The following is a 26,172-nucleotide window of genomic DNA, read 5'->3' as shown; positions in this document are numbered from 1 at the left end:
GGAGTGGGGTTCCAAACCTACGTCCTGAAGGGAGTGGTTCATATTGGCCGTTGAGTGGGTGAGTGATGTCTGTTATAATGCGGTTTGCTTTCTGTATTGCACGTGATTTGAAGAGTGATGTGATGTCCCGGCATTTGATTCTGCAGATTTTGCTTGAGATGTTGATGATTTTTGTTATCCTGTTTTTATTGATGGTTGTTAGGGAACTGAACCAGGCAAAAAATCCAAAGGTGAGAATATTTTCCAAGAAGGTTTGGTAGAAAAGGTGCAATATGGAGCTGTTGGTATGGTACTTGCTTAGTTTTCTTAGAAGGTGTAGTCTCTGTTGTCCTGCTGTATATTGTCTGTGTATTTGTGTTCCAGGTGAGCTTTGAGTCGATTGTAGTTCCAAGGTAACGGTAGCTGTCAATGGTGTTATGGCACACCTATCACCTTGCTGACTGACAGCAAGATGGCCGCGCCTATGTTGGCAGCTAGTCGTCTGTGCTGGATCCTCGTTTGGTTTGTCCTGTTTGTTTGTTCATCGTTATGTGTGAACAGTGTACAATCGGTGGCTGTGTATGACCAACTTACCTTGTTGAACATTCGCGATTCGGTGGTGGGTTCCCTGTCTCAACGATCTGAACAGTGGAGTTCACACCGGGCGTTACGTCTCCAGATCCCCGCGATGATCTGGGCGTCATCCTGCTGCTGTCCCCGGACAAGGCGTGCGAGACGTCGGGGTAGACGAGCTGGAGCTGCGGTGAAGTTCCGAAAGCAAATCCGAGACCGCACCCTGGCCTTGCCCCTCTCCACCTGCACGGCTGCGGCCTCCGGCATTAGGCTATCCTGCCTCAGGCCCATCCTCCCAGCATCTCCCTCTCTGCTACCGGCATATGTTCCTGTGTTCCACCGAGCCGGACACCGGTCCAGGTGTCTGCGGCCCCTACCCCGAGCGTCAACACTCGGCAGAGCTGGATCCGACTCCATCTGCTTTGGATTACTAAACGCCAGATCCACAACCAACAAGTCGTTCTTCCTGAACGATCTCTTCGTATCCAAGCTGGACTGGCTGCTGATTTCGGAAACCTGGCAGAAAGCAGATGAATTTGCCGCGCTAAACGAACTTTGCCCACCAAACTGTGTTTACTCATGCGCCCCTCGTTCCTCAGGGAGAGGTGGAGGACTTGCCATGTTCTCCCGAGACTGTTTTTCCTCGCGTACGGTGAGCTCTGGTCCTTACTCTTCTTTTGAAGTCCAGTCCATATGAATAAAATTGGAAGTACAAATCCCTTTCATTGTGTGCTAATCTACCGCCCTCCAGGCAGAAATAGTTCTTTCCTTGCTGAATTTGGTGACTTCCTTGTATCCATCATTCGCTTGGACAGAATACTGCTGATCGGGGATTTTAATATCCATGTAAACAAGAGCTCAGATAACTTTGCTGCTGACTTTCTTAATATCACTGAGTCGTTTCGTTTCGTCCAACATGTCTCTGGCCCGACCCACAGCAAGGGAAATACATTGGATCTCGTGTTCACGATTGGGTTAAATATCAGTAACGTTTGCACTGAGGACCTGACGGTGTCCGATCACAAATGTATTCTGTTTAACCTGTCCTATGACAATGACTTTGTGCCTGAGAAGCGCACTAAAAGCTCTTGCATTTTAAATAGCCTAGCTGTAGAGAACTTCGCTGCTAATTTTAATGTCTTGATGTCCCCTGATGATGACGTGGATTGTTTGGTACATGTTTTTAACACGCATTGTGCGGCCATTTTAAATGACGTAGCCCCCATTGTAACTCGCACTGTCCGCCCTGTAAACACCGCCCCCTGGCTGAATAAGGACATTTGTGAACTGAGGCGCAAATGTCGCAAAATAGAGAGGAAATGGAAATCCTCAAACCTTGAAGTTCACCGTCTCTATCTCAAAGATCTGTTTACTGAATTTAATGACTTGGTTAAGAGTGCTAGGCCAGTGTATTTTTCTAACCTTATTTCCTCCAGCAAGCATAATCCTAAAGTATTGTTTAAGGCCATAAATTCCATTGTCAGTCCCCCTACTCCTGCTGTACCACCTGTGTACTCAAACGAAGATTGTAACAATTTTCTTTTGTTCTTTATAAACAAAGTTGCTGCTGTTAGGGCAAACATCACCCCCTCCCCTTCCCCCCTCCCGCTTTGCCCAGTCATCCACTCCTCCTTGAGCAGTTTCACCCCTGTCTCCCTAAATGATCTCTTAGAAATAGTAAGCTCCATGACGCCCTCCACTAGCCCCCTAGATATATTACCTACATCCATGCTCAAGGAAGTGTTTAGTTCTGTTGGCCCTAGTTTAGTCACTATTATAAACAAGTCCCTAGTCTCCGGCTCTGTCCCAGCCTACTTCAAGGAAGCGGTTGTCCAGCCCCTTCTTAAGAAGCCAAACTTGGACCCCTCCCAAACTATCAACTATAGGCCCATTTCGAAGCTGCCCTTCATTTCAAAGGTGCTAGAGAAAGTGGTGGCTAACCAGCTCACCACCTACCTGTCAAACCACAACATTGCAGACAAATTCCAATCAGGCTTCCGCAAAAACCATTCCACCGAAACTGCGCTCCTCAGAGTTTCAAATGACATCATGATGGCCTCTGACTCCGGGAAATGCTCTGTCCTGGTTTTATTAGATCTTAGCGCAGCTTTCAACACCGTAGACCACAGAATCCTGCTAGACAGACTTAGGGAGTGGGTGGGAATCTCGGGGAGCGCCCTTAATTGGTTTGCCTCCTACCTTAAGGAGAGGTGTTTCTCCGTGGCTGTTGGCCCTTATAAATCGGACCCCTCACCCCTTTCATGTGGCGTGCCACAGGGATCCGTGCTGGCGCCATTTCTCTTCGCCCTTTACATGCTCCCCTTAGGCCTCCTCATTAGTATGTTTAAATGAGTCTCTTATCACTGCTTCGCAGATGATATTCAGTTGGAAAATGGAGGAACTCAGCACCCTGCTGGAGTGTCTGTCTGCCATCACGAACTGGATGGGCAGCAACTTCCTCCAACTAAATGCAGCAAAGACCGAGGTACTGATCGTAGCGGGTGAAAATACTGCATCTAAAATAACGACGCACTTGGGGTCCCTTAAGGACAATGTGCGCCCTCACATAAGAAACCTGGGGGTTTTATTCGACCAGTCCATGCACCTAGATAAACATGTAAAATCCCTGACCCGCACCTGCTTCTTCCATCTTAGAAATATCGCCAAACTCCGGTCCATTATATCCCATGCTGAATTAGAAATGTCCATACATGCTTTTATCTCTTCGAGACTAGACTACTGTAACTCCCTATTCTCCTACCTCAACAAATCATCTGTGGCTCAACTTCAGCTGATCCAGAATGCTGCTTACTAGGTCAAAAAAGTCTTGTCACATCACCCCCATCTTAGCATCTCTGCACTGGCTCCCGGTTCATCACAGGATTAATTTCAAAATCCTTGTGTTTGCTTACAGATCCCTCCTCGGCCAAGCCCCTGCCTACATCACTGACCTCATCCTTCCCTACTCTTCCAGTCGGTCACTGAGGTCCTCTGACCAGGCGCTCCTGGTCGTACCCAGGACCAAACTAAAAACAAAAGGGGACAGAGCTTTCGAGGCGATGGCCCCGAGGCTCTGGAACGCCCTCCCCCCTGACCTGAGAGCCGCTCCCTCAGAGCTTATCTTTAAGCGTCTTCTAAAGACCCACCTGTTTAGGCAGGCTTTTAATTAGTCATTTTTAGCCACCCTTTGTTCCCTATGTTCCTTGTTTTTGTTTTATGTTTCCCCCTTCTTGTACTATTCCTGTGCTTGTATTCTTTTTGATGCTGTTTTCATTTATGTAAAGCACTCTGTGCACTCGTGCTGTGAAGGGCGCTATAGAAATAAAGTTTTACTTACTTACTTACTGTTATGGACTCTAGAGTGCCCTCCAGTCTAGCGATGTTTCCCTCCAGTGATTTACAGCTTGTGTAGGAATTTCTGGAAGACGGCATTAAACAAACATGAAGCTGGAAGCATATGAAGCACCGACACACAATCACTATAATGATGGTGTCCAGCGGACCTCGTGCCTCGCTTTAGCACCTGAAGCAACAGCCATCATCCTGTTGATAATAATGAGGGTTTCCTCTACAGCCACCGTGTATGATTATCACTTTCTGAGTGACGGCGGAACAGACAGGTAGAGGCTGTGTTTGGCTGGAATCATCCAAATTGCCGGCTAACCTGTTTCTGGACAGCACAGATGGCTCAGGATATATCGCTATATATCTCATAAACAATTTTACACCACAGCTTTACACAACAACAGAGGCGGGGCTGAGATGTTGTGGTGCCGCATGTTCTTCTCCCGCCCTCTAGCCTGACACTTAAGGAGGAATGGCAGTAATTTGCAGCATGTAAACCATTAAAACTGACATGGATGTCGTTTTTGTTGTGGGGGTGGGTTGGGGGTGGGCTTTAGGTGTGGATTTTGGAAATACAACAGAAACTATGAAGAGAATTCGGGAGCAAAATGTGTTGTAGTTGGAGTACATATTCACAAATGTGTATCAGTAGTTACAAATGTGTATCAGTGAATTTGTAGTTGTATTACATAGTCACAAATGTGTATCAGTGAATTTGTAGTTGTAGAAAACTTATAGATTTTTTTTCTCTCTCCCACAAACACAACACAACTGTTACACCTTCTCAAATTCTTCATTACAGGTGCACAAAACCTATTATACAAATCACAAAACAAGAAACACACACACTCACATTTTTGCACATACCGATGCGGTGAAGTAGGTGCAAAACACATTCACCTACCCGTATCAAATAATTTGAACAACTGTAAATGCACAGATTATGAGTCACAAATAGATAGTACAATCTGTAAACACTAAAACATGATCCACACTTGAAACCAAAATCCACAAACAGATTTAAAATCCACAAATAGATTTAAAATCCACAAACAAACACATCATGATCCGCAAATGGAAAACATGGTCCACAAATACATTTTAAATCCACGTCATGATCCACAAATAGATTTCAGTGACTTGTACTTCAAAACCAGAATTTCTGTTTGTAGATTGTTTCACATTTATTTTATGAATTTTGACACTATTGTACCGCTGTTTTATGGTGGAATTTTCTACAAATGCACTCTTCGCAATTTGCAAACAAACACACTCTAACTTGTATTTTCAAACCACTGTTTCCAGACACACATACAAATTATGTGCAATGCTCAGTGTTCAAGTGTAGAATCTGTGTTTGCACATCACAGTGTGTGTGTGGATCGCTATGCTAGGTGTTCAAGTGTTGAATTAGTGTTTGTACATCACAGCCTGTGTGTGGAATGCATTGCATTCGTCTACAAATCTTTTTGCTCCCCCTTCACCACAGCGTCAATCCACAAATGTAATCAGCCAATCAGGGGGATCGCTTGCTAAGGGATGTCCCGCCTCCTCAATAACCCCACCAAAATAAGAGCACCGGGCATACCGCTCGCTCTGCGCCCTCATGCAGGACATGGTGTGCAGAGAGAGACTGGGTGTTATGTTAGAGTTTGGAATTACAACTAACGCGTATGCGTTTAACAGGGAACGTCCATCTTTATTTTTGGCTTGTTTACACTTCTTAATTTCTCCTCTTCTCCCGCTCTACACTCTACTCCTTTACTAGAAACTGGGCTAATCACAAGACTGTAATGGAGTATGGAAACATTGGATGGATTAATCCAGAAGGAGGCGGTAATGCACCATTTTGGGTGGGGCAACCGCCGTTAAAATAAACAGAAGAAGAGTCTCCGGTTTGTTTACAGTCAGGCATGGATGGAGTTCACACAGTCCCTTTTAAAGCTGCCACTGCCAGTAATACGTTTAGATTTACTGTCAATGGTTTAGATGATGTAAGACGACTTGCAGACACATTTTCGCTCACAACAATAGACTGTCGATACGTTCGAAACGCCATAAAGGCTGTATTACTCGCAGAGGCATCTCTGTTGACTCGCTATAGGAGACTGACTCAACAGCAACTAGCGTTAGCTCAACCTAACGTTAATTTCTAAAGGTAAGAAGGCTAATGTTTAGGTAGCCTATTTATATAATTTTCTTCTTCTTGGTAACGTTCACTTTACCGATCATTTCCAGTTTACTGTCCATTGTGTACATGCCTTAACGTTAGCTAACTAGGTTGAGAAAGTAGGCAGCTAGCAGCAACGTTAGCAACAACTCACGTTAGCTTGCCTACCTGTGCTACGTTACGTTTAGTGCTTGTGTTTGCTTTTTATATTAATGCATCGTACACCTGTTAAACTTTACAATGACCATTAATATCAGTTACAAATAATGGGGATCCAAATAAACAATAACGTGATAATGACTCTTAATCAAAGCTATAAGTTATACAGCTTTGATAGCGTCTGTTTTTTTTTGGTAAATACAGCGATGGTAAACTATCCAAGGTTAGCAGTAGGCTACAGTTGATCTTAAAATAGGTGAGTAAACTCTGCCTCATTTCAAAGAGGCGTGTAAACCATTGATAGTACAAGTGTAAACTGAATTCATTTGGGTTTAGCCTCCACTATGCCCCTGGCTAGCGTTAAATGGTAATCAATTTCCTGCTGATCTGAGCTGACCCAGCGAGCACAAAACGTTTTTTCAACGTTGATTTTTAGTTGAAATCTGGGTGATATTGGGTTTGAACGTCTAAGACCTAATTTCACCCTCTTTTCAATCGGCTAAAATGCGGTTACATGTTAAATTCTGTGATATTTTTGAGGACGGAAAAATTATCAAAAATGTATCATGAACAATCATTGTATCAACATATTTCATACAGGACTAGGCTCCCAAACTCGGGAGTCAGTTTACCAGCGAGCAAGAAAGCAGTTTGTGTTGCTGTCCTGCCTGAATCTCAGGAGATACCTGCCTCAGAGGAGACAGGCATCGCCTGCAGGTGCAGTGGCCAAAGATCACAACTATGACTGCCATCCTTCCCCTGGTTAGTATTACAAAAAGAAGAACAGCTTATTATGTCTTACAGGAAAAAATGTGGCAATGGATTACATTGTAAGTATCTTGTAGTAGTATTCAGAGCAGCTGGCCCAGGCAGTTACTCAGAATTATACTACAAGATCCTGAGGGGAGCGTCTATATGTTCCCCCAGCCCTATGTTCCCCCAGCCCTATATTCCCCCAGCCCTATGTTCCCCCAGCCCTATGTTCCCCCAGCCCTATATTCCCCCAGCCCTATGTTCCCCCAGCCCTGTTTCCTCTGTTTAATAATAAAATAAAGATTTTCACCTGTCTTCCAAGCATTTTCATATATGAAAAAAAATCGTACAGCAGACCACCCTTAAAGTTTTGATTGGTGTGGCTCCATGTGGGGTTATCACATTTGTATCCAAACTGTACACTGGCTCCAGCTCATATATAAAAATAAATCGTAAATCACACAGATCTTACATTTACTTCAGCCAACAGACGACAAGTAATGGCCGACATGGGTTTCCTGATGGAGAAGATGCTGTCAGAGGTGGGGGCAACACTCATCATCCCTCCAGGGAAGAAATCTCCTCAGCTCAGCATGGAGGACACCAAGAAGACCCTATCTAGCTATCTGACTTTGGATGATATCTAATCAAAAAATAAAGTTGTGTTAATGTCAGTTTGATCCCAATTAAATCCATTGGGGGATGTTGAAGACTATCCAGTTTGGGGAACAGTGTTGTTGGGCAGTAAAGTAAAGCAACGCATTACTGTAATCGTATTACTTTTCCAGGCAGTAACCTGTGTATAAGGTATTACAATTTCCAAAGTGTATTAGGCTACAGTTACTAATCCAAGTGACCTCAGTTTACTGCATTACATGCAGTAATATATGTTGTTGCCTCCTCCTGTAAGGTTAATTATTATTCCCCAAAAGTGGATTCAGTTCCAAAATGAGGGGGTAGCAAGGGCAATACACTAAAGTTACGAGTAATGTAACTAATTACTTACTATTATACCAAGTAATAAGTAGGCCTAGAGGAATTGTATTACCTTTTTTAATTAGTAATCATAAGTAATATAAGCAACTAATTACATTTTCTGAGTCACTTGCCCAACATTGTTCAGGGAATAACATAAGTTTGAAAAACACACTTTTAGATATCTAAAAGTGTGTTTTTCTCCTATATAGGAGATGGTCTGATTGTGCAATAAAACCCAATAATGCAAAACTGCTAAATAGCCTACTGCAATTGTGCAATAAGCAAATAATCAACACTGTTGGATGTTTACTGACTTAGTCTTTATTATTATTAGCCTACTAGCATCATTATTACTCACACTGCTGTATATAATATAATATTATGTACCTCACATATTTAGCCTAACTTTTTAATCAATGTTATGGCTTAGTTCGGTGCTACTACTGTATTGTCTGGGTGGACCAAAACTCATATTTCCGTATTATTGGGCTGAATGGCGATACGCAATATCTCCGTATTTTCTAGAAAGTTGGCTAAATATTTGGTTGTAAATTGGTGCTTGCACAAAATATTGACACAATGAGATTTTTGACAGTAATCATCAGTAATGTTGACGTAGCCTATGTGTGGGTCAAGGCAAATAGACAGGAACAGTCTGGTAAATCAATTCACAACATGACATCACTTTACTGTAATGCAGCCTTTAAACCCAGGAAAATACAGCATTATGCCATATCACCATACTATGGTATCCAAAATCTAACACGATATCTCGTCTCATACCCAGCTTGTAACACACAATGGTCACATATTCTCCTCTTCTCTCTTCAGATACACGTTTAACCCCGTCCCCACCCCTGCAAAACATTTCAGTGATGCAGCATCAAGTGCTCCTGGACCTCTACCTTTTACAAGAAAGTGTGAGAAACCCATGATCAAAATAGACATTTTAAATGTGTTACTTATGGTTGGAATTCTTGTGAAAATAAATCCCCCCTTTTGCAAATTGCTGGGGACCCCCTGGAACCCCCTCTAGGACCCCTGGCGGGACCACTGATCTAAACAGTGATACGACCTAGTTCGCAAGGGATATCTAGCTGCATATACATCATATTGAATACCAGACAGAATGCTCAAAACAAATGAGGTCTGGGAAATTTTAATATTTTTTTATTGACAATGTGTAGAAAGCCGAGAGAGGGATCAGCCGAGCAGCATTTTGGTAAACAAACCGCGTTTCCAGGTGGAAACAATCAACAATGGGACCCTATGGAGCGAGCTTTGAGTGCTCACTCTAGCCCCAGCTGTGCGGTGTACATTTTAAAAACTGACAGTTCACACAACTTTAACACATGTATACAGCAAACTCATGAGCTACTTCTGCTCTCACTAATGCCAAAAAACAAGCGATGGCATGTCGTTTTTGGGATATTAACGTTTGTTTGGCACAACTCATAGGCCTCCTAGTTAACTGCCGCTGTTCTGTTTTTTTTTTAATTCGCGGTTCCGAGGGTTTTGCTGTGTTTTTTTTGTGACATCACGTTGATTCCTCGTATTATTCACTCTCTTATACAGGATTTATTTTCTTAAAAAAATAAACCACTTTTCGTTCATTTATTTGACTCAAATGTATGCTCGAATGTCGAATCTAGTCACTTTTGGGTTTTTACCATTTGGCTTCATCTGGTCATGTGCAGAGATAAATTAATCATAATTTGCATTACATTAAAATGTAATAAACGACATGTTGGTTTAACCTCTGACTCCCCTCCCCCTCTCTGCACTTGGTGCAATCCATTCGTACTACAGCAGTGCGATCTCCCAGCTTCCTCCTTTTTCTTCGGGCGGGCTCCCTCGAAGTCCCACTCCCCTGTGGCGGTCTGGGAGCTTCATGATATGCATCATGTCTTCTTCCAACCAAACTCAAGTGAGTGTAACTGCTGAAATGGTTTAAAAGCTGTAGTTGTACTGTAACGTTACCCTACATCAATGTAGGTGTCGTCGGTAAACTACACCGTAGCGAGCTAACTCTCGCCAGCCGCAGACTGCTGGGGTCATACGAGGGGTGCACTGCGGCACCCCTCGTATGATACACAAGCATGTAGCTAAGGCCAAGTTGGTTCACGTTAGCTATGAAGCTAACGCATGGATTCGGTGTAGCTTATCGTTAGTGTGAGAAGTCAGAGAAAAGCCTGAAATATTGCAATCGTTCGTTTCAAACCAAAGGTGACACACTTTCACACAATAGCAACAAGAATAGCTGCGCCAGCGATGATGTGGGACAGGAACTGGAGTTGAGCAGGTATTCCTCTGGACAGGCGATTCTGTCTCGCAAACTGACCAACTGTGGGGCACCGATTCAGGCGTTCTATGGAGAGCGGAGTGCTGGTTGATTTGTCATTTGAGTGCGATAATGGAGCCAACATAGCGTTTTGTTACTGAAGAGTGAAGCACTTTGTGTAATTAATAAATCTAATCTTAACTGTGAGTTTGGACATTTTAAGGAAATAATAGTTAGGGTTTTCTTCGACTAAGACTAGACTAAAATACTCAAGACTTTTGGCTAAAACTTGACTAATTAAAAACAGTATGAGGTTGACTAAATATGTTAAACTAACGGTGACATTTGGCACAGGACTAAGACTAAATTACAACACTAAGCTGAAGGAATGGACATGGAGGAATGTTATTGCCATATTTGAGATGCAAGGTTTTACAATAAATTATGAGTGCTTACAGGAAAATGTATTTTTCTCCCAGGAACAGCAGGTGGAGTCAGCAGTGGTCAATCTTCTCCAATTGCTCAATAGAAACATGACTCCCACTCCCAACTCAGCAGCAAGGGTTCCTGCAGCCCCAACGATGGCCACTCCACCTTCCCATGACCAGCCACCCGCATCTACAATGTTGAGGATGCAGCAGCAGCAGCAGCAGCGACCAATGACCAGGTATTCTAACTTAAGGCTTAGTAAATGATAATTTGAGATTGTTAATATAGCTTGGGCAACTATGATAAAACCTGTTCTTTGTAAGGTAAACTTCTTGATATGTTGGATTTTAATAAAATGTACTTCAAAATGTACATTATTGCTAGTTTGGGCCCAGCAAGAAGTGTACCCACCTCCTCTCCTTCCAGTCATGATCAGAGCATGGAAACCCGGGTGCAGCGGGAGATGACCAGGTAATAACACTTTCCACTTGTTTCTATGAGAAAATAACATTGTGAGTCTAGTTTATTTGCATAGCCCTGAATTCACAAGCATGTCTCTGCACTTTTTCTTTTTTTTTTTACACAGAGAGCATGTGATATTGCTGTTAGGAAGGCCGATGAATAAGCCAGCGTTGCCTTTTTACACAGAAAGTGCTTTTATGCCAACTTTCCGCAAGTAAAAGAGCCATGACGTTCCATCGTTGCTATGGAGATGTTAATAGCTGTAGGCTACCTGCTGCCGAGGGGAATATTAGAAGTAGTATTGTAACATTGTGGATGGTTTTGAGAAGAGATGGAACCAAGCAAACATCCTCACCTGTAGCCCATGATGCCAAAGAGGGATATATCAGAAGCACACACAAAAACAAGTGTGAATTCGCAAGAGATGCAACCACATATGCAAATGTCAGAAAATGCAGGATTTCAGGGGTAGCCCACCCTTCTCTGCCATCAGGCATTTCGAATTTTGCCCTACCGCCCCACTTTTAGCCAGCTGGCATGAACACAAATGCACACCTTCACACACTTGACCTCCATGCTACATTTCAGACTCCTTCCGCTATCACATTGTAATTCAAAATGTCCCTTCCGCCACCCCCTTTAGCCAATTGCAATGAACACAAACACCGTTTTGAGGTGGTAAAGTAGGAAGTTAAGCAGGCGAAACCAATCTGACTGTAATCTCAGACTCTTATATAGCACTAAACTTATATAGGAAGGATGACATCACTGATGACACATCCCATTGCGCAACGGGGACACTTCTCATTCTAGTAAGTTCGGAAGGATGACATCATCACTGATGACATCATTAGGTAAATAGGGCAACTTATATAGCCTCAGCCAGGAAGGATGACATCATCACTGATGGCATCACATTAGGTGATTAGGGCCATTTATATAGCCTCAGCCAGGAAGGATGACATCACCGATGACATCACATCATTATGTAATTAGAGCAATTACCCCCCAAAAAATTCTGGCTCCTTCAGTTCACCCCCATGGGTGCTCTTTCCACGCCCTGAAAGTTTCAGCCCGATCGCACGTAACACGGCATAGCCGTGTGCCGGACCAAGTTCTGCTCACTCACAAACGCTCACAACACTTCTAATTTTTCATAGTAGATGTAACGTGTCTGTAATCACGGTAAAATTGCGGAATTGGTGCCTAGATAAGGCAACCGGTCTGGGTATGTTTTTTTTCTAGCTGGGAATAGTGCGTTACATTGTCGCCCCCTCTTGGAATTTCAATGCCCCCTCTGCTGTGGTGGGCTGCAGCCGGGACTGCTGTGTCATCAGCGTACATCAGGGTCTCAACACCCTTGCATGCAAAGGTCATTGATAATCATTTAACTTGTCATATTTATAACGTGGCATATTTTTCATCTCTCTGCCTATAGGCAATTTCCTGCCATATTCGACAGAAGGAGTAAGGGGAAGAGGAGGTTTTCAACAACTCCGACGGCATCTGTCAAATTCCTTTCATTCACTCTTTGTGTCCTCCCCGGCCCTTCATCAGTTACCCCTAAGGGGTCAGTAGAACTAAGACTGATGCAGGCTGGCCTGGGGAAAAGACTGGTGTCCATGCCAGAAGACGTGGACCACAAAGAGGTGAAGTCAATTGTTGCATGTTTAAATGACTCATTGAAGAGGCTATTTCATAGATCTCCAACTCTGGCCTTCGTAGAGCTGCCCACCTGAAGGCTTTCTCCAATCCTATCTAGCACCCCTGATTACTAATCAGCAGCTTGTCAGATCTTAGCTGAATCAGGAGTGTTCCAAAGGGGGCTAGATTAAAAAACACAGCAGCTCTCCAGGGCCAGAGTTTGAGACCGCTGGTCAACTGTAACTACAACAGATTTGTTTTCCTGATTAGATGGTCAAGATGCTTGAGGATGAATTCCCCAAACTGGGCTCTTTGACAGGGGGGTGGCTTTTCCAGAAAGCCACAGGTAAGCACGTACATGGACAAACTTATAATGCATTAGAGCTGTGCAGTTGGTGTTACTAATTGTTTCAACACAGTATCATCAACAACTAACATGATCTTAATCTTTAACAAGGGGGAAGTGGCCAACGGAAGCTGTCAGTGGTGGTCCCTGAATCCGAGGGCTACACGGGGAAGCAGCTGAAGAGTGCCTCCAACAGTGGGAAGAATGTGTTGTACATTGTCCCACTTCAGGAAGAGCTTGATACCACACCTTTGCCCCTTGATTCAAGGGAATTTTCGAAAATGCCCCGCTCGGTATGCAAAAGGTGTGGATCTACCATGCCTCTTCAGCTGCTGGCCCTCCACTTAGAAGAGTGTGACACAGAAATGCCTGTGGTAAGTTGTTTCTTGTTGATGTATGTAAGTTGCAAGCTTACTCACACTTCCACTCATGTCAGATTTGTGGCTGGCTGCAATACACACCCATTGAAAAAATACATGAGAACTGGTGAACCATGTGTAGTGAATCACAGGGTCAGGGGGTGCCCGAAATTTATAAGTACTGTACACTTACTATACATAAAGCAAAATAACCAGTGTCACTGTAATGTTGCCTCTCTGCCGCTAATGGAAGGCTTCTCTCTGGGCACTCGCTGGGCTCTGGGCACACTCTTCATAGAGTGCCCAAGTCATGCCAACGTTTGGGTTCTTCATGGGAAGTGATTTCATTCCCCATTAATTTAGTAAAATCCTTATTAAAATAGTCTTAATTGGACAAATGCAACTGATTCAGCTATAGGAGAGACCATGGAACATTTTTGTTTTTGTCTGAGTGAAATGTTCTATGATGTCATGATTCTGAATATAGCTGAATTGCTTGGTTTATCCAAGTAAAACTCTTTATAAGGAATTTAAGGAATGAGAAATGAGTCCCCCTGCCACCCTGCATTTCAGAAGTTCTTTTCTGAGAAGGCTGCTCTCGTGTATCCTCACTCATATTCTCTGAGATCTCTCCTCGCTTCTCTGAGAAGGGACAAGAGCTTTTGTTTTTTCTCTCTCTCCACTTCTGCTCGTATTAAGGGTGTCACGGTACACAAAAGTCACGGTTCGGTACGTACCTCGATTTCGGGGTCATTGTTCGGTACGGGTTCGGTACAACGGGGAAAAAAAGGAACAAAAAATCAGGTTAGGTTTGTTTTTATTTATTTAGAAAATACAGTACTAGTCCTCCACCTAGTGTCATAAATTGATACAGCATGGCCCCGTAGTGTACTAAACCACTACACGTAACGGTGAACATATAGACTCTCTTGCATTAGGTTATATTTTTGTGTAGGGCTGGCTCTACGACATTAAACATTTGCTACCCTCGCTAGTCGGCACAACCAATAATTATCATAATAACAATACGGGTGAACTGTTGCGTCTTTACCAGCCACTACAGTTCCCCTCCTCTAATGACCGGATGTAAAGTAAACAAACCAGGCGTAGTCAAAGGAGCGGAAAGGAGATGTCATCTCATAAAACCAGCGCAGTTTGGCAGTATTTGATCCAGTAAATGGAAATATGGTTGTCAGATAAAACTAGCATATAACGTTAACCACTCGACCTGGATTCAGCACAGCCATGTGCACTCAAGGAAGGACAGCAGGACCTGATGTTATAGCATTGAACGCGTTAGCCACACAAGATAATATGGCAATGAACAAGATGCTTCCACTCAACTTTGTTGAGGGCAAAGGCTTCCGAAAGTTAACTGGACTATATTTAGCCTGAATACATGGTGCTAGGGTGAGTTGTCAAAGTTTTCTGCTGTGCAGTGTTCATAAACAGCGCAAGAGGATTTGGATATTGACGATTATGATGAACATAATTAACTGAGTGTGTATTGACGTATTCGTCATATAGCTACATGCACCGAACCGTGACGCCCATACCGTGACATCATGGGACAAATACACGTACCCTGACACCCCTAGCTCCTACAACTTTTGCCCAATCTTCACCTAACCATGACACACAGCGTTGTGGACTGGCCTGTACAAAAGTCTTATAGCAGTTTTTCCACCGTTTTCCTATTATGACTTCCAAAGCTGTCGTTGGTGGGGTCTATTCCGGTGGGAGACATGTTTACATTCTTATTCTTCTTACAGGTTGATGTCTCTGAAGATGACCAAGAGGAAGTACAGCTTCATGATCGTGACCAAGAGGTTTGTGTCAAACAATTATTTCAGCTCATGACATTGAGGCAGGAAGTAGCAAACGTTTGTAATCGCCCTCTCTCTCGGTGCATGCTAATTGAAAAACAAATCATTGCTGCAGGAGGATCTGACTGTGGTAGGTGAGGAAGAGGCCTCAGAACACAGCAACAATGGGGTACTTATGCTCTACTCTTCTATACCAATATAGATTTTAAACCTTATGCATCTTTATGTCTTTCAGTTATAAACACTTAAAATTATACTTCCTGTCCTCCTTACAGATGTGTCCCTTTTGCCGGACAAATTATCCGTTGGGAATTCTCCCGTATCATGCCACTGTGTGTCCAGCTGGGTAAGATAAACGCATGTTTGGAATAGGGCTGGGTATTGGCAAGGACCTCACGATACGATACGTATCACGATACATGGGTTGCGATACGATTGTATCACGATACATTGCGGTACAATACATATTGCGATATATTGCAATACTCTAGACAATTTACTCAAAATTAAATAATAGAGCTAAAGATACAACAAACTGTGTACCACCCAGGTAGTGTAATAATATGTACATCACTTTATACTGATAACTTAGTGGACAAATTTAGTCAAAACTACTGAGTGTTGAGTGTGTTACTGAACACACAGACATAAAAAGTATCCTTATTGTGTCAGACCACACGGCTGTGCAAAAACATCCATATGGGAAATATCGATACAGTATCTATTAGGGGTGGGAATCACCAGATGCCCGGTGGCCTGGCATGGCCTGCAAAACAATTTTTTTATATATTGATACTTGGCGTCCAAATATCGATACTATATCGTCAGGCACGATATATTGCCGTACCGATTTTATTGCACAGCCCTAGTTTGGAACAGTACTACCACCATGATTGTCACGTCGTTTGAGCATAAATAATCAAATTCATAGTACTCGTAAAATAGGCCTAACAAAGAATTCCTCCTGGCCCTCCTGTTGCAGCCTTGTTTTTTTGCCTTTTTTATAGTATTTCATGTCAGCCATTTCCCGTTATTTAGTTATGTGAAGGTGCCGTAACAACAAATCACTAGTCCTATGATATTTAGACTAACACTATTGAGCAGGTTCTACCATTTTCATTTCAGATTAGCACAAGATAGAAATGGGTCAGACAGTGCTGGTCCCTCAACCCCAGATGCTGCAGGCCCTTCGAGATCAGACACCTCGAGACCAGATGTTGCAGGTCCGTCGAGACAAGATGCTGCACTTCCCTCCAGACGAGACACTTCAAGTCTAAACTGTGCAGATCCCTCTCGACCAGATGGCACAGGTCCTTCAATACCAGGTGGTGATTAGTATAATGGTGCAGTTTAGCTAACAAAATCCAGAACAGAACCTGCCCAGTCTTAGCGAAGTGTCTTATCTATATGTGTATGATGAGGCATTGTGTTCCTAAAATGCACAGCTAGAGGTCTTGAGTGCTTTCCGCACAGCTAGCCTTCCTCCCTTCTTGCCTCAGATGCGGGCTGAGCAGGGACTGTAAATAAGGTCCACTCATTGCTACCGGTGTACACTGACCCGGGCGGGCAGTCAGCACTAGAGTTGGCAAAACTGCTTCAAATGACCATTACTAGTGCAAACCCATCAGCAGATTCAAATTTTCATCGACTAAAACTAGACTAAAATGTGAACAGTTTTTGTTGACTAAAACTAGACTAAGATACTGTAGTTATGGTTTTATTTGACTAAGATTAGACTAAAATGCTCAAACTTTTAGTCGACTAAAAACTTACAGCAAAAACAGGATGATGTTGACTAAATGATAAAAACTAATAAGGACATTTTCAACAACTTTGAGAATCATTTTTTTTTTTGCTAGTTTGGCGCTTTATCTTTACATTGGGCAAACGGTATAAAAAAAAGGAAAAGTGCATGCGTTTAAATTTCAAAATGCCAGTCTTATTTCCCTTTCAGTGAATTTAGTCAGCTTAGATATCCACTTCTTGTTCCCCAAGAAATGTACCCTTCATTTGATCATAGACATTTAGAAAAATCCTTATATAAAGAGTTTGAAGCCTGGAACCAAGCCAATTGGTCCAGAGAATCATGACTGACCATGAAACATTTCACTTGGAGCAAAAAATATAAATAATTTATTTGTTGTAATTTAAATTGTTTGCTCCAAGTGAAATGTTTCATGGTCACTCGCAATTCTCAGAAAGAACGGTTGGCTTCGTACCAGGCTTAAAACTGGAAGGAATTTTCAAAATGTATATGGCTAAAATGAATGAGCAATTCTCTTGTGGAACAAGAACTGAGAAAAAGTGGGCAGTCACTGTTGAGCTCTATACATGTAGGAACAAAGATTCTATTGATTAACAGACTTTTCATTCTTTTAAGATTGGAAAACTGAAGATGATCCCAGGGTGGCAATTGGCTTATTCACCAAGGAACTGCTCCGCCAGAATGAAAATTCACCAACTCTCAAGCTGACTGTTGATGGGCCGACTGATAAAGATGAGCAGCTAAGGACAATGATCATCTTTTACAAGGAAGAAAGACGTCAATGGGCAGCACCTTTCCAGTGCAGAATTCAAGGTATTGTTTCAGATTGAATTTCAATCCCTCACTCCACCCCCAACATTTCTTTACCAACTTCACTTTACAAATGTTTCTTCAAATAACTTAACTAGTTTGTTGCACACCCTGTACATTTCCTTAGAGAGGTTTATGGCTACCTTCTTTAGACTTACTTCGTATTTTCTAGGTGATGCTGCGATCGGCAAGGGCGTTAACCGCCACCTGTTTTCCAAAATGACACACAAACTCAAGAATGGGTTCAAACTGGATCTAGGTTTGTATCAAAGCATTACTTCTAATTCAAGTAGAATTCACACATTTATTATTTTTATGCTTTTTATCCAAAATGCCTTATTTCACGTCTTTTTCTTATTTATTTATTTAAATTAACCAGTTAAGGGTGTCTGTTAATCAAAAGTAAAATTAACCGAAAACTAACATCCCTGGTTGCGATGCTAAACTGTCTCTGTGCTGGATTGATTTTTTTCTTGGGAAGAAGAAAGTAAAGCTCGCACACTGCAAGGCTCCAGTTGAGTGTTTTTATTTAACACCGATGGGTAACGTTTCGGGCACCCTGCCGTTCCTCAGACAGTGTGACATAGGACGACGCCATCTTTAAATACATGTATTTAAAGATGGCGTCGTCCTATGTCACACTGTCTGAGGAACGGCAGGGTGCCCGAAACGTTACCCATCGGTGTTAAATAAAAACACTCAACTGGAGCCTTGCAGTGTGCGAGCTTTACTTTCTTCCCTACTATTCCTGCCTCAAGCTCTGCACCTGCCCTACACAGGTTTGGATTGTGCGTGTCTCGCCTTTTTTTTCTTTGATTTTTTTCTCCCCATGCTTGCCTTAAAAGCAATATTGTGATGTCTCTCCCCAGGTACAGAGAAGACCATGCTGTTTGACGGTGAGGATGATCATCTTGTCCCTTCAGCACTGCCAGCACTTCTTGAGAGTGACTTGTTCTTAGTGGCAGGTCGAATGATTGGCCATTCAATCATCCATGGCGGTCCCACTGTGGCGGGACTTAGCGAAGCGGTTGTCAACATGCTTGGTGGTGGGACACCAGAGACTGCTGCCGCTGCTCTAACGCTCCTGGACTGTCCTGACTTTGACCTCAAGGATACAATCAGCCTTGTGAGTACAGCCAATGTGTCTTTGTCATTTGTATTGTGGAGTTTCATTGAATGACATGATCTGCTAGATATGAATGCTCATCAGTAACAGAACAAAGCTCACACAAGCAATTTAACCTTAAGCTGGAAACATGCTACAATGTCAGCCTCGACTTGGAGCGCACACCAGCTAGACCTATATACTTCAACGTCAGCTTGACGAGGGAGTCGCAAGGGAGTCACCAGCAAAATTAGTAAATTGTGTGATTTCACTAGGATTTCAATGACTAGAACTTAGCCCAAGGAGCGAATGTAGTGCATACTTGGTCTCATAGCTTTTAATCTGTCCTGTTATCTCTCCATGTACATTATATTTCTGGGAGCTGAACGCCAGCTGCGCCGGCAGGCTCGCCAGCCGCGGTGTAGCCGTCGGCACATTCAGCCAGGGCTTTGAAGTAGCATATTTCCCGCAATACTTCAATGTTTGGGTCAGCCAAGTCACAAGAGTATTTTGTAATGTGTGCTGAGGAATTTCCAACTTGAGGAAAATTTGAGCAAATGTATTTTGCTTAATGCTTATGGTATTGGTGGCAGTGATGCATTTAATTTGTGATGTTTTCTTACAGCTGCAAAAAAAAGAGGCCTTAACACAGGAAGAAACATCATGCCTCACCGATCTCTGCTTGGCATGGGACCTCCCTCCAGCAAACTCCCAAAACAAGCACTGGCTCTACGAAAAGCTACTAACCCATGCGGTAATGCAGTCATAACATCTTCTAATGTCTCCCACTTTTATCCATACAATTCTTAAGTTGGCACTTCATATGCACTCAAGACTGCTTTTGATATGCCAGAGGTTCCCAAACTTTTCAGATCAAGTACCACTATGTATGTAATTTTCCTTTGAGCTCTTGAATGCATCAAATGTGATTGTTGAATGGTTGAATGTCAGTTATTTGGCCAGTTCATTTCTCTGTGTTTGATCAGGCTTTCAGGTAATCGTAGGGTCCAATTCTTCATGTCTGCTTTTCAAATAATTGATGAGATTTTATGTTAAAATTCTTATTGTAGTAAGTTACCTCCTTTTGGAATATCACTCGAAACTGCATATCGCTGATCTTTCTCTGAGTGCGCACACTACAGCACCCGTTGCCATGCAGCTGTTGCTGGTAGGCTACTGTTGTCTGAGTCAGGGCTCAAATAACCATTGCAACATTTAGCCAGAGCTACATTGATGCAACACAACAGATAACCTTATTTGCTGATAGGCTGATGGCAGTCAGTAAGGCTCTTGAGTACCACCAGGTGGAGCCTCGCAGACCGCCAGTGGTCCATGGACCACAGTTTGGGAATCAATGTGCAATGCTATCTGTTGAACTGACGTTTGATTAACAGATATTTGAATGGAGTTGTATTGCTTATTGTAAAGCTGAAATTAACTTGAATTATAGGTCATTGGACGAAGAAGCCGTCAAATCAAGCAGATGCGCAAGGGCCTGAAAGACACTGGGTTGTGGCCGCTTATTTCCACTAGAGTGGATGTGCTTCCCATCCTGTTCCCGAGGGAGTCGGAGCAGCAGTTAATGCCGGAGGTATCCCCCCATATTATGACACACATATTCAATTGTTTCTACAAATTATAGAGCAGCATTTGATGTAGTTTTTACAAAATAGTTTCTTCATACACACATTGCAGATCGTCCTGGAGAGTATCGTACACAGGCCTCTGGGACTTGCCTCTGTGGATGACGACGACGATGACGATGTCCCTCCAGCAGCGGCGGTGGAACGTGTGACAGGGTTCTTGAAAACCTTCATTGAAGAAGGTATCTTTGCACAAAATAATTATGCCGTTTTTCCAATCTGGAAGTGTTTCTGTAAGTAAATTGCTTCAACAATTTCCCCCTGAAGTATCTATCTGTTTTCTTACAGCAACACCAGAGGTTCTGCGTGATTTGATGAAGTTCTGGGTGGGCTGGGAGGTGCCTTGCTCCAACCTAAAGTTGGTGGTGGTCAACGCCACCTATCCAACTTCTGCCACATGCTTTGAGCGCTTGCGCCTTCCGAGCCACTACCTCTCTTATTCTGCTCTGAAGGAAGACATGGAGATGTGTCTCAGGTCTGTGGAATTCGGATTCGGGCTTCTTTAAGGACTTGAAGGGTGATGAGATAGCCTTTAATCTTTTACCTGGTAGATCCATGATGTTTTATGGGGGCACTTTAAAATCTTGACTAATATTTTATATTGTTGTTCTTGTTCAATAATGAGGGATGCGAGTTCTAATTATGTTCTTGGATATAGGATCTTGTCCTCAACTTGTCTCTTGTTTTTTCTACTGTGCCAGTTGGCTTATATTACACTTTGGGTTGGGGGGGGGGGGGGGGGCGTATAGGAAGGACTGGGTGGTGTAATAGTGGAATGGGGAGGGAGAGTTATTTAGTTTTTTGGAAGAATGAAGAAAAAACAAAGGAAAGTCAGCCTTTTATTTCTCCTGTTAACAATATTAAGGTGTTAAATTTAGTTTTAGGCAGCTCTACTTTTACATTGAGTGTACACACCTGACAACTTACTTTTTCATTTATTTACCCCCATCTTTTCAACGACTGTTGGACAAAATGTGCTACAGTATGAATGTGCTGACTCAAAGCTCAGTTTGTTTGATTCAGGTTGATATTGATAAAAAAAAAATCCGTTTTGGAGGTTTGTGTTCAGACCTTTAGCTTTAACCTTTTAAACATTGTTCTGAAAATGAAATTGTAAGATGTTTCAAGACATAAAACGTCAACATGGTTGTGGCACTTGGCATACACCATTATGTCACTATCTTATACTGTTGTTACTGTTGTTGGTGTTAAGACCACAATTGAATATGGAGGTATGCTGTTGGCATCAGAAAACATGGATGCTTCAATAAAACTAACAGAACCTTGCCTTGCTGATTTATTGATAATTTGAGTCAGTAAAGTTTGCAATTAATGTATTATTATTGGTAATATTGATATTAAACTACATACATTATGAACATGTATGTACTGTTGCCAGCTCACAAATTTCCACTATTTGTGAGTCAAGAAATAGTCAATGGTTACTGTTGCTGCAGACAGCGTTGCTATGCAGCTACTCTACCAGCAGAGCCCGCTGCCATCAAGCGCTGTCTCACAGCGTCTTTGGGGGTAGCCTTTTGTCGTCGAAGAAGTGTTTTTTTTTTCTCTCGAAGAAGTAGTATGCTACACCTCTAATCACTGGCACTGCCAACTGCCTCGTCAGAAACCTAGCTGAAGCTTGATAGCTAACTGGTTAGCGAACACCCTAGGCATATTGTTTATTTTGTGTGAACGTCTCAGCTCTGTGTGCGCAGGCCGACGCTGGGATCACCTCGCCCCACTTTCTGCCGCGTGTCCGTGGACCTTTCCCTGGGCTGAAAGGAGCCCAGACTGCAAGGCTTCGGAATGCCCGAGCTGTAAGCTAACGCTAGCAATTCAACATGGCCGATGAATGAAAGGTAAGTTTCTGGAAGACATTAGGGGTTGCGGGCGGCCATGACTTGACTTTAGAAACATGTTCCAGCCATGGTTCCAACCATAGACTGTAAATATAAGGTTCCAACAGCCACTTCTAGAGTGTTGCGTCACACTACAGTGTAACTACTAAACTGGCACGTCTCTGTCAAAAGGGGACGAAAAACTATTCTGATATGTTCTCTCAACATACATTGTAGGTAGGCTAGCAGTAGATGGTATTGCAATCTGGAAATCGCATCTAACAAATACACAAATAGATTTGGGTCGCGGGGGGGGGGGGGGGGGGGGGGTCTCTGTGGCTCTAATGCGGACTGAATTCGGGTTCCTTGGTATGAAAAAGATTGAGAAAGAATCCCCCCCCCCCCTAGCGGACTGCTAGTCCGCTGAGCAGGGAGCATGGGGCAGGGAGGATAGGTCGGGTGCACTCGTTAATTGCTACCCGCATGCTGTAGCTGGCCTGGGTGGGCGGACTCGGCTGATATCAAAACAGGCTACACCGCGCCGACTTTCTGGGTAGCGAAGTGTTGCAACTTTAAGCTTAGTCAGTAAATTCACTGACTAAATAAGCAGATGTGTCACCTTGTGTAATGTTTACAATGCAGATCATTGACATTAGGTCTGGAAATACTGTATGAGTAATTTAATGCTGCAGTCCACTGATGCAAAATTAAATAGTGGTGGGTCTAATCAAATCTGATCCCAATAATACCATATCATTATATTAGTGATTTCTCAGAGAAACAGTAGTGCGCGCCCCATAAAAAAAAAAGGGACGAGAAGCAGCTATTTTGAACGGCTCTCAGAAAGGAACGGAGCCATAAGATCCGCCTTCCTTCAAAGAGCCGTAATTCCCATCACTAAGGTGACATGTCCTGCTGGAGCTGGCAACATTCAGCTGTCCATGGCTGAAGACTGACTGTTCTTTTTTGTGACATCACTGATGATGTCAAAGTGGGATTTATGACATCGCTGATGATGTCACACTGGGATTTATGACATCACAGATGATGTCACAGTGGGATTTATGACATCACAGTGGGACAGAGAAACAGACAGAGCCCCAGCTCCCATTTATATACATACTGATGATGATTTATTGATAATACAGGGGAGTCTCACTGAGAGTTATATTCTCCTTTTAAGGAGCGCCCTGTTCATATTCATACCTGGAAGCTGAACAGTACAACCACAGTCTGATCTGCTGGACACTGAAGCGGTTGGGGTTAAGGCCCTTGCTCAAGGGTACCTCAGTGGTGGGAAAAGAGAGAGGGGCAAGCGCTCTCCCGGTGCAGGGAGATTGGTCTATCAAGCGAGACTAATGTGTAGACTAGAGCTAAGATAAAATCTCTGGACAGCTGCATTCAAAATGTATGCTAGGTCTTGTACTGCAGTGCCAACAGTGTCCAACTAAAGTACCGCAGGGATGAGGTATTTTTGCAGGATTACCAGAAGTCCCTGCATTTCTCTTTAAAAAATCTGTCTATTTGCGCACATAAAATATAAAACGCATAAAAACTGCAATCAAGAAAGTAAAATGCAGGTAGTTATGGAAACCCTGGAAGGTCGTCTTATGGGTCTGTGGGTCTCTGTTTTGTGAAAATCAAGTTAAAAAATAGATTTATACTCATCATCAGTAACCTTTGTTTAAACTCAGGAGAGCTTAGCAGCACTCCACGACTACACATGCACAGTTGCCCACTTTCAGGCGTGCTCAAGGGGGGATGAACCAGACTGAATGAACCATTCAATCATTCTGGTTCTTCCGGGTTAATAGACCAGCTAAAACATAGACCAACTTCTGTTGACAGGTAACATGAGAACACGTTTTACAGACTGGGTGAATGAACTTTGATGTTTTCTTCCATAATGGATCTTAAGTGTTTGATAAAGCACTCTTCCTTTCTCCTGTGTTGTTGTAGAGTCCACAGACTACAAGAAAAAGGACATAAACAAGAGGAAAGGGATCTTGGAGGGAAAGGTAAGTCCAGTCCTGTTAAACACGCATGAACATTTTCGCCATGTGTGTAGTACTCCCGTGGTCTGAGAATTGCACGCACATTTACAGTATGTGCTTTGCTCCATTTATTTAGCTATAAAAGTAATGTTTGTAGCATCTGTAACTAGACAGACTATACTACTCTGTGTAGAATTCTAAAAGTTTACTCTCAAATGTGGAGATTTTAACTACACTTCTCAAAAGCCATATACATAGTTTTAAAGCTGAAAAAAGTTTGGGGATTTAGTTATCTTTTAAACATGTGTATGCTCGACCAGCAGCTTCTCAATCGCCCAAATAAAAAGTGTGTTTGCCAGAATAAGTCCAAACTGAAAAGAAGAGCTGTATTCTGGGAAAGACTACTTAAAAATATGAACACGTGATATGAAATGCAGTAAGGTTTAGAGAGTTTCTTTCTTGCTGTGGTGCAGAGTCCTAACCATAGACTGTATATGTCCTAACGAACAGACAAATATTGCTGGTAAACATCACTGCTGTGAAAGTAGGCCTACTTGAATTTGAAAATCAGGGTTCATACTATGAAGCCTGATTTTTTTTTTTCATTCATTCATACTATGAATGAACCCAGGTTTTGCTTGAAATGCCCATCCTGCTATCCAATCGTCTATTGCTAGTTGGCTAAATATACCCTCATACTAAATTATGCGCAATGATTCCTCATATTCTCTTCTTTTTTGCCTTATAGAAAAATGACAAGTCAGGGTGGATCTCCGCAAGTGAGTATCATATCCTGAGAGCACTGAACATGAGATTAATGTTGTTTCCAAAGTGAGTGAGAGATAAGTCATATTTATCTGCGTTTCTCTGGAGCTGTGCTGTGATTTGCTGTAATAAACACAAATCCGGTATGGTGGCACAGTGGCAGCGCTGTCGCCTCACAGCACGAAGGTCCTGGGTTCAATTCCTGCTGGTACGCTGTGGGTACTGAGGGTGTGTCCCCATTCCCACGCCTCAATGCCTACCGCAGGTGGGCCTTTCTGTGGAGTTTGCAGGCCCCTTCTCCCCCGTGCTCCCCTGGCGTTTCGTGCGGATAGGAACCCCCTGCTATATATAAACAAGGCTAGGTGGGAACCTACAGTAGCATATGGCCAGCGCAATAAAGCGTTCATGAGCATCGGCACACAAATCGGATTGGACAAAGCCAGATATAGTGCCCGCTTGCGCTGGACAAAAAAGTAAACCCAAATCTGGTATTTTATTTTAGTTGTATGCAAAACGGACAAATTATTTAATCGTGCACCATGGGCTTCAATATATTGGTGCTTCTTTCCAATGCTGACTTTGTTTTTCCAGTCATATAGTTTTGGAATGCTGTTTGTGAGAATTGTTTATTGGCATGGTTTGAATGCATGATTAAGGCAGTCTACATAAGGGAGACATCTGGAAGTATTTGTTTTGGGTTGATATGAATGTTAGACATTATTGTAACAGAATGTGTTTCTCCCCCCCAACCCCCTTCCCCCCATCTCTAGGAAATGCTGCTCAATCATTTGCTGGACAGGCTCTACACCAGACTATCAAGTTGCCTTGATCGTGCCCCTCTGGACCTAGATTACATATCATTTATATGTTCACAGGAGCTGGTTGTACTCAGTGCAGTATCAAGCAATCTTGCCATCCCTCAAGCAGTGTATGATGCCCTTACTGAGC

At 42.9% G+C, this 26,172-nt stretch overlaps 1 protein-coding gene and 1 long non-coding RNA gene across 2 annotated transcripts in view; one reads left to right on the top strand and one right to left on the bottom strand.

The window, feature by feature from the left end:
• The window catches only part of ppfia2 (PTPRF interacting protein alpha 2), a gene marked incomplete at both ends in the record, with an annotated part of 380,230 nt that overhangs the window by 72,789 nt on the left and 281,269 nt on the right, over positions 1 to 26,172 (bottom strand).
• On the top strand, positions 5,827 to 7,592 carry LOC310772358. Its single transcript, XR_014552489.1, has 3 exons — positions 5,827 to 6,055; positions 6,827 to 6,988; positions 7,463 to 7,592. It is a non-coding gene; the product is annotated as an uncharacterized lncRNA (long non-coding RNA).

This window comes from Poromitra crassiceps, assembly GCF_964638095.1.
Source record: "Poromitra crassiceps genome assembly, chromosome: 2".
Taxonomy (NCBI): domain Eukaryota; kingdom Metazoa; phylum Chordata; class Actinopteri; order Beryciformes; family Melamphaidae; genus Poromitra; species Poromitra crassiceps.
This window is presented reverse-complemented; position numbering and strand designations above follow the sequence as displayed.